Genomic DNA, 9,126 nt, shown 5'->3' with positions numbered 1-9,126 from the left:
GTACTAAATTTGTGATCCCTTGATGCCTCAGAACATGTCCTACCAACCGATCCCTTCTTGTCAAGTTGTGCCACAAACTCCTCTTCTCCCCTATTGTATTCAATACCTCCTCATTAGTTACATGATCTACCCATCTAATCTTCAGCATTCTTCTGTAGCACCACATTTCAAAAGCTTCTATTCTCATTCTCTTCTTGTCTAAACTATTTATCGTCCATGTTTCACTTCCATAGTTACATAGGAAAGAGTTTATTATATTACAGTGTCAGTATATGCAATATTTTAGATTCACGTTAGATACAGCTTTGGATTTGATTACAAATGACAGAATCTTAAAATATAAAAATTGTTTGGGCGCCTTGTATGATAAAAGTGAACCCACCAACAAACAGTAACATCAAATCAAATATTTTATTCCTTTTACATCCTCTTATTTCATTGGCTTACATTCAGATGTCTGACTTCTATTATATGCAAGTTTGCGTAATTTATAGGCAGGATTAGTGTCAGAATATCAGTGAACGAACCTGTAAGACAGAATAAAATGAAATAACTAGTTATGCGAGTATTAAGGTTAGGTGTGTTGGTAAAGTGTGAACAAAGTGGAATGTTGTGTTGGGAATGGAGAAAAGTGTTCGAGTTTTGGAAGTTGGTAAACGTGCAACACCATGTGCTATCTAATATATGTTCCAAAATGCTACACATAGAAATGGGATTTTTATAGGGCTCATATCTCGAGTTCTGGTGGTGATAAAAAGGTAGAGTCTAGTGTTTTTACAATGAAATGAAAACCCTTAGCTGCTTACAGGTGTTGACATATGTCAACGGGGACAGATGAAAGTGTGTGCCCTGACCGGGACTCGAACCCGGGATCTCCTGCTTACATGGCAGACGTTCTATCCATCTGAGCCACCGAGGACACAGAGGATAGCGCGACTGCAGGTATTTATCTCTGGCATGCATCCCGCGAAACCCACATCCTCAATGTATTGTCCTGCACTACCTTGCTAGTGCCCCCGCCCATTATACTCATTACTCGTGGCGCATAGCCAGACCCTGTAAGAGTTCGGGCACTATTTGTGCATTCGCACAAGAGAAGAAGATGTCAAGTGGCCGGTGACTCTTAACTATATATATATATATATACTAAGATGGTATCTGTTCTTTCGGACATGTCCGAAAGAACAGATACCATCTTAGTATATACAAATGTTTTTGGTAGCTTTGGGCTACAGACCATTTGTATACCCAACAAAAGATCGTCTTGCTGTCACTATCCTACAGTATAGTGTCAGAGTTTGAAAATTATATACTTCCTCCTGCTTAGACAAATGGAGCACATCGTTTTGTTCTGTTTCTATTTGCTGTGGTCAACAATGTGTCTTAAGGAGTTTCTGGAGGTACCATTAGTTTCTGGTCTGTTCCTTGGAAAACCAAATAAGGGCTGTTTTACTTGTTTTTGCAACAGAATAGAGCTGCAGGGTTCCAAGATTGTTTTTCACAGCAGATACCTGAAATTTTTGGAATATGTTTTGAAGATCCAGCTCTCCTACAACCTTCAAAATTTTATTCATATTTCCATCCTCTTCCGAGATATGGAGGTCCAAAGTTACCTTACATATACACGTAAACTACATAAGTAAAATCCAATGTGAGGCGAAATTTAAATAACAAATAACCCTAGAAAATTGCTCAAGTTTTAGCGTTATATTTTCTAAATATCTTTCTAGAAGTGAGATCTTCACTGTTAAAAAACTCTTTGTCCGTAATGGAGAAATACCCTGAAACCACGACTGTTGGGTACCAACACTGAGTCGCAGATTCCAAGACAGCTATACACAGAAAATAAGAGTAATTTTTACGATATATACAAATTTTCAAAGCTCAGGTCTTTATTCAACATTCATTTATTAAGAATGTCACATCAGTGCTTCCATTCAGAAACAGTAGTACACACATTTAAACTGTACAGATCACCCTTCAACAAAGTAGTTTTCAAACCATTACCTACATAATATGGTGTGCTCCAAATAATTATGACTTCTGGACTGCAGTCTTGAATCTGTCCGCCACCCAGAATTTATGCTTCTCCATGTTCCTGGCTGGTAAACTCCACTATTGGCATGCTCCATGTATATTAACTGTTGTTATGCATGTCACTGGGATAGCTTATGTAGGTCTGGCAGTTTTGTCACATATTTGTGTGCATAATGGAATTGGCTTTTCATAGAAATGCAATTCGGAAACCAGGACTACTAATGCATTTTCCACAAAACGGTGAGCTATATTCATTCTTTGAAACTCTGTGGATCATGCCATAACAAAGGCTTTGTTAAATATTGGGTTAATAGAAATGTGTCATCACCAACTAAAACACAATCTTCTAGCAGACTGAGGCTTCTGGACTCTACTGCATTCAGTATGATTTCTAATTTCAGTTCTGGCGACAATGCTTCGTGCATTATGCCTTCTTTCTTCCTTATTGTATCATTGACTCTGTTTAGAAGAAAATGAATCTTCGCTGGTCGTATTCCGAGATGATTAAAATAACTTACAGCGTCTTCCACTGCAATTTCTTTCAGCAAAGTCACTGAGCAACTGAGCTGTTTATCGACTCATGTACCCAAACACATTTCATATTTCTTTTCTTATGCAGAAATTACACACAAAAAAAACATTAACTCTACCACAACTTGGGCAGCTGCCAAAACTTTCGTTTTACACATGACTGCAACACACACAAATCGATGAAACTGAATAGTGTACAGTGCTGACACTGAGTCTGCAGTCATATATGAAACCATTTACTTTCAACTCCATTCATGCAATGAGTGGCCCAACTAAGTGTTGTCACATAACTAGTCTGAAATCCACCATAGAGGTCATTCTACTATGGTGCTACCCTCTGTTAACAAGTAATATGAACTGACCTTTAAATTTCATAACTAATGATGTGGAAATGGCTTCAATATTGTCAGTATGTTATTGGTTTTGCTTTCCTGGAATAAATAATTCACTGATCTAGTATATCATTGTTGCAGAAATTTTGTTTGATTTAGCGTTTGGTGGAATACTACCATGCTGCCACGAATACTACAAATGATGACTACACAAAAAGAAGGGGTTAAGTCCGTTTTGTAGACTTTAGGGGTAGCAATTTTAATTTTTGAAATGTTACAGATTCAGTGTTTAATGAAATATACTAGTGTAATTTATAAACTGCAGAAAATGACCATGGCCTAGTATTTCTTAAAAGTTTTTAAAAATATTTTTAAAAACCACACTCTTATGTCTCTGTCTGAATGTCTACTTCCGAAATCAAATTAAGAATTTCAGAATCTAATGTGATACTGAGAACATACACTCCTGGAAATGGAAAAAAGAACACATTGACACCGGTGTGTCAGACTCACCATACTTGCTCCCGACACTGCGAGAGGGCTGTACAAGCAATGATCACACGCACAGCACAGCGGACACACCAGGAACCGCGGTGTTAGCCGTCGAATGGCGCTAGCTGCGCAGCATTTGTGCACCGCCGCCGTCAGTGTCAGCCAGTTTGCCGTGGCATACGGAGCTCCATCGCAGTCTTTAACACTGGTAGCATGCCGCGACAGCGTGGACGTGAACCGTATGTGCAGTTGACGGACTTTGAGCGAGGGCGTATAGTGGGCATGCGGGAGGCCGGGTGGACGTACCGCCGAATTGCTCAACACGTGGGGCGTGAGGTCTCCACAGTACATCGATGTTGTCGCCAGTGGTCGGCGGAAGGTGCACGTGCCCGTCGACCTGGGACCGGACCGCAGCGACGCACAGATGCACGCCAAGACCGTAGGATCCTACGCAGTGCCGTAGGGGACCGCACCGCCACTTCCCAGCAAATTAGGGACACCGTTGCTCCTGGGGTATCGGCGAGGACCATTCGCAACCGTCTCCATGAAGCTGGGCTACGGTCCCGCACACCGTTAGGCCGTCTTCCGCTCACGCCCCAACATCGTGCAGCCCGCCTCCAGTGGTGTCGCGACAGGCGTGAATGGAGGGACGAATGGAGACGTGTCATCTTCAGCGATGAGAGTCGCTTCTGCCTTGGTGCCAATGATGGTCGTATGCGTGTTTGGCGCCGTGCAGGTGAGCGCCACAATCAGGACTGCATACGACCGAGGCACACAGGGCCAACACCCGGCATCATGGTGTGGGGAGCGATCTCCTACACTGGCCGTACACCACTGGTGATCGTCGAGGGGACACTGAATAGTGCACGGTACATCCAAACCGTCATCGAACCCATCGTTCTACCATTCCTAGACCGGCAAGGGAACTTGCTGTCCCAACAGGACAATGCACGTCCGCATGTATCCCGTGCCACCCAACGTGCTCTAGAAGGTGTAAGTCAACTAACCTGGCTAGCAAGATCTCCGGATCTGTCCCCCATTGAGCATGTTTGGGACTGGATGAAGCGTCGTCTCACGCGGTCTGCACGTCCAGCACGAACGCTGGTCCAACTGAGGCGCCAGGTGGAAATGGCATGGCAAGCCGTTCCACAGGACTACATCGAGCATCTCTACGATCGTCTCCATGAGAGAATAGCAGCCTGCATTGCTGCGAAAGGTGGATATACACTGTACTAGTGCCGACATTGTGCATGCTCTGTTGCCTGTGTCTATGTGCCTGTGGTTCTGTCAGTGTGATCATGTGATGTATCTGACCCCAGGAATGTGTCAATAAAGTTTCCCCTTCCTGGGACAATGAATTCATGGTGTTCTTATTTCAATTTCCAGGAGTGTATTTCACTTTATAACCTCCATGCAGCTCCTACAACAAAGTTCAATTCATCTGTGTCTCCAGTCATCTATCATATGTAATAATCATGACATTTGGGTTTTAGGATCAGCACTGTGTATCAGTTTACTGTTCTTGTTTCCAATGAATTTGTATAAATCATAATGATGATACCGCAGTCTAACGTAACAGTCGCGACACTCACTGCCGTAAAAGTTGTTGCCGTTTGATGGATGGAGCGACAGAAAGCATATATGTTTCTAAAAATGATTCTAAAATACGCGCAACTATGGACAAAAACCATGAATAGAGTGGCAAGCTACAACACATTCGTGAAGAAACACTTGTGACATTGGACAGAATTGCAGCTTACCATGTTGATATCAAAAGCATATAAATACACAGTTTCACATGTAAGAAGCAGATACATGTACCTCTACATGCAAAAGCGATCGACAACTCATTTATAGTTCTGTAGGCCTACTGTGTTTGTCATTGTCACCTGTTGCCACAAGTACGACCTTCATCTTTATATTATTCTAGGTGGGACAAGCAACTGCCAAATAGTGGGAGAAATATGCTGAAAACATTATAATGAGCTGATTGCATTACATTTCATGAAAAAGCAAATATTTGAATAATTTTCAAACAATCTGTCAGTGAACAAGGTGCTAACAAAATAATGTCATCACACGAAAGAAGCAAGGAAAATTAAGTGACTAACAACAGAAGTGAATGAAATACATACCAAAGAAATCAACAGCCCAAATGAGCCAACTTCTTCAGTTTTTTATTTGCCTTCTTGTTGTTAGAAACTAAGTCTCGATTCCAGTAAACGAGTCTCACTTTAACAAATATCTTGATCAACAGCAGCTTAGTTTCTTCACAAGAGCCAGGAGGAACACTTGTGATAGCCATCAACAAGTCCACATATAATTCACCACAGTTTTACTTGTGAGAATGTTCTCAAAAACTAAAGCCATCTGATTTTCACACTCCCTCACAAATAAACAAACATTTTCACTGCAAATAACCAAGCTTCCAAATTTGTCTTCATAACTTTTGAAGTGACAATAAAAACTATCGAATCTTTGTGGCAGTATCCTCTTCATCGTCAGTTGAGGTGGATTATTTGGAATGTCAAACAACGTGGGTACTGCATTCCACACGAGTTTGTTATTGTCTGCGTTCATGAACTGGTTTTGTTCGAAATGTAGCTAACTGGGTCTTTCTTCATAAGGTCTTCTCGTCTGCTATTAACTAGCCATTTTCTGCTCCTAAAACGAAACATTCATCATTTATACACAAATAGTTTGCAAATGAATCCTGACAATACAGTTTAGTAACATGATGGTATATACGTCTCAGGATACCTTAGGAAACCTAAAAAAGACAGCTGTGGTGTCTTCTTCCTGTTGTTGCTGCAATTTATTGCGCTACAAACGCTCCCAATGGTAGAAACCATTGTATAAATCAAAATAAACAATCACTATTCGCTTTCAAAATCGCGCCGAACTCACAGTTTAACCTACCGGCCGCTTGGGGCGATGCTGGCGCTGTAGGCAACAAAATCGAGGCGAAGTGTCGCGACTGTCATGTTAGACTGTGATGTTACTTCCAATAATTATTCACTCCATGGTTACCAACACGTCAGTAAAGGTATATTTAATCACAGTTTTTATTTCCGCATTCTACATATTTTACTTCAAACTTATACAAAACTCTTAATACAAAATGGGATCGATAAAACAATAAGTTCACTTCCAGAAATAGACTTTGTAAAGTACTCTTGGGGAGCTGTATCACAGAACACCTTCAGTTCCTGCAACTCATGATGCTTTTCTTCAGCAATGGGTAGCAATTCGGAAACATTGAACATGTGATTTACTGTTAGCATAGTATCTCAATAGGTTTATTGCTATAAAACAGAAACTGTTATTTCTGACTGTGATATGATCTAGTTTAATTAATTTGTCCATAACTACATTATTTAATACATTAACTTTATAACAGGACAATGGGAACAAAAACTCTCCATCTGCAAGATCTGCTTCCTCTGCCATTTGTCCAGCCGGAGCAGTGAAAGCTGATGTAGGGCACGGTCCATTGTACGTTCACAATGTGAGATAAGACTTGTTTGATGATGTTCTCCCTCCATCTCGTTAGTAATTCGTGATCGAAATGGGCATTGTAGTTGGTATCCTGGTTGCAATAAAACATTCCATTCACGTATCAATGAGCCATCAACTTCAACACTGTAAAAAGTTATGGGTTTTGCACATCCACCTTTAAATATGTCCATTGAGTCCTTTGGAAGCTCAGCTTTTCCAGTAGTTCGCAATATCAGCTTTATGTCTAATGAGAGCTATTCCTTTGTCACTTTCATGATATGTACGTCCACTGACTGGAAATGACACATACATAGATTCAAAAGGCTTTGCATGATGGGCAAAATAAAGGATGATCCTGAAAATGTTGTGGTGTAGTTTTTGTTTGACCCCCACATGAGTCAAAAAAGATTTCTGTTTTTTTAACCTCTGGATCCAGACTCATAGTGTGGTAACTGTGCAGGAAAGAACGTACATCATTTGAAACTTTCAGATTCCATATGTTGTTGTTGTTGTTGTCTTCAGTCCTGAGACTGGTTTGATGCAGCTCTCAATGCTACTCTATCCTGTGCAAGCTTCTTCATCTCCCAGTATCTACTGCAACCTACATCCTTCTGAATCTGCTTAGTGTAGTCATCTCTTGGTCTCCCTCTACGATTTTTACCCTCCACACTGCCCTCCAATGCTAAATTTGTGATCCCTTGATGCCTCAAAACATGTCCTACCAACCGATCCCTTCTTCTAGTCAAGTTGTGCCACAAACTTCTCTTCTCCCCAATCCTATTCAATACCTCCTCATTAGTTACGTAATCTACCCACGTTATCTTCAGCATTCTTCTGTAGCACCACATTTCGAAAGCTTCTATTCTCTTCTTGTCCAAACTAGTTATCGTCCATGTTTCACTTCCATACATGGCTACACTCCATACAAATACTTTCAGAAACGACTTCCTGACACTTAAATCTACACTCGATGTTAACAAATTCCTCTTCTTGAGAAACGCTTTCCTTGCCATTGCCAGTCTACATTTTATATCCTCTCTACTTCGACCATCATCGGTTATTTTACTCCCTAAATAGCAAAACTCCTTTACTACTTTAAGTGTCTCATTTCCTAATCTAATTCCCTCAGCATCACCCGACTTAATTTGACTACATTCCATTATCCTCGTTTTGCTTTTGTTGATGTTCATCTTATATCCTCCTTTCAAGACACTGTCCATTCCGTTCAACTGCTCTTCCAAGTCCTTTGCTGTCTCTGTCAGAATTACAATGTCATCGGTGAACCTCAAAGTTTTTATTTCTTCTCCATGGATTTTAATACCTACTCCGAATTTTTCTTTTGTTTCCTTTACTGCTTGCTCAATATACAGACTGAATAACATCGGGGAGAGGCTACAACCCTGTCTTACTCCTTTCCCAACCACTGCTTCCCTTTCATGCCCCTCGACTCTTATAACTGTCATCTGGTGTCTGTACATACTGTAAATAGCCTTTCGCTCCCTGTATTTTACCCCTGCCACCTTCAGAATTTGAAAGAGAGTATTCCAGTTAACATTGTCAAAAGCTTTCTCTAAGTCTACAAATGCTAGAAACGTAGGTTTGCCTTTTCTTAATCTTTCTTCTAAGATAAGTCGTAAGGTCAGTATTGCCTCACGTGTTCCAACATTTCTACGGAATCCAAACTGATCTTCCCCGAGGTCGGCTTCTACCAGTTTTTCCATTCGTCTCTAAAGAATTCGCGTTAGTATTTTGCAGCTGTGACTTATTAAACTGATAGTTCGGTAATTTTCACATCTGTCAACACCTGCTTTCTTTGGGATTGGAATTATTATATTCTTCTTGAAGTCTGAGGGTATTTCGCCTGTCTCATACATCGTGCTCACCAGATGGTAGAGTTTTGTCATGACTGACTCTCCCGAGGCCATCAGTAGTTCAAATGGAATGTTGTCTACTCCCGGGGCCTTGTTTCGACTCAGGTCTTTCAGTGCTCTGTCAAACTCTTCACGCAGTATCTTATCTCCCATTTCGTCTTCATCTACATCCTCTTCCATTTCCATAATATTGTCCTCAAGTACATCGCCCTTGTATAAACCCTCTATATACTCCTTCCACCTTTCTGCCTTCCCTTCTTTGCTTAGAACTGGATTTCCATGTGAGCTCTTGATATTCATACAAGTGGTTCTCTTCTCTCCAAAGGTCTCTTTAATTTTCCTGTAGGCAGTATCTATCTTACCCC

Source organism: Schistocerca cancellata, chromosome 1 (assembly GCF_023864275.1).
Source record: "Schistocerca cancellata isolate TAMUIC-IGC-003103 chromosome 1, iqSchCanc2.1, whole genome shotgun sequence".
Lineage (NCBI taxonomy): Eukaryota > Metazoa > Arthropoda > Insecta > Orthoptera > Acrididae > Schistocerca > Schistocerca cancellata.
This window is presented reverse-complemented; position numbering follows the sequence as displayed.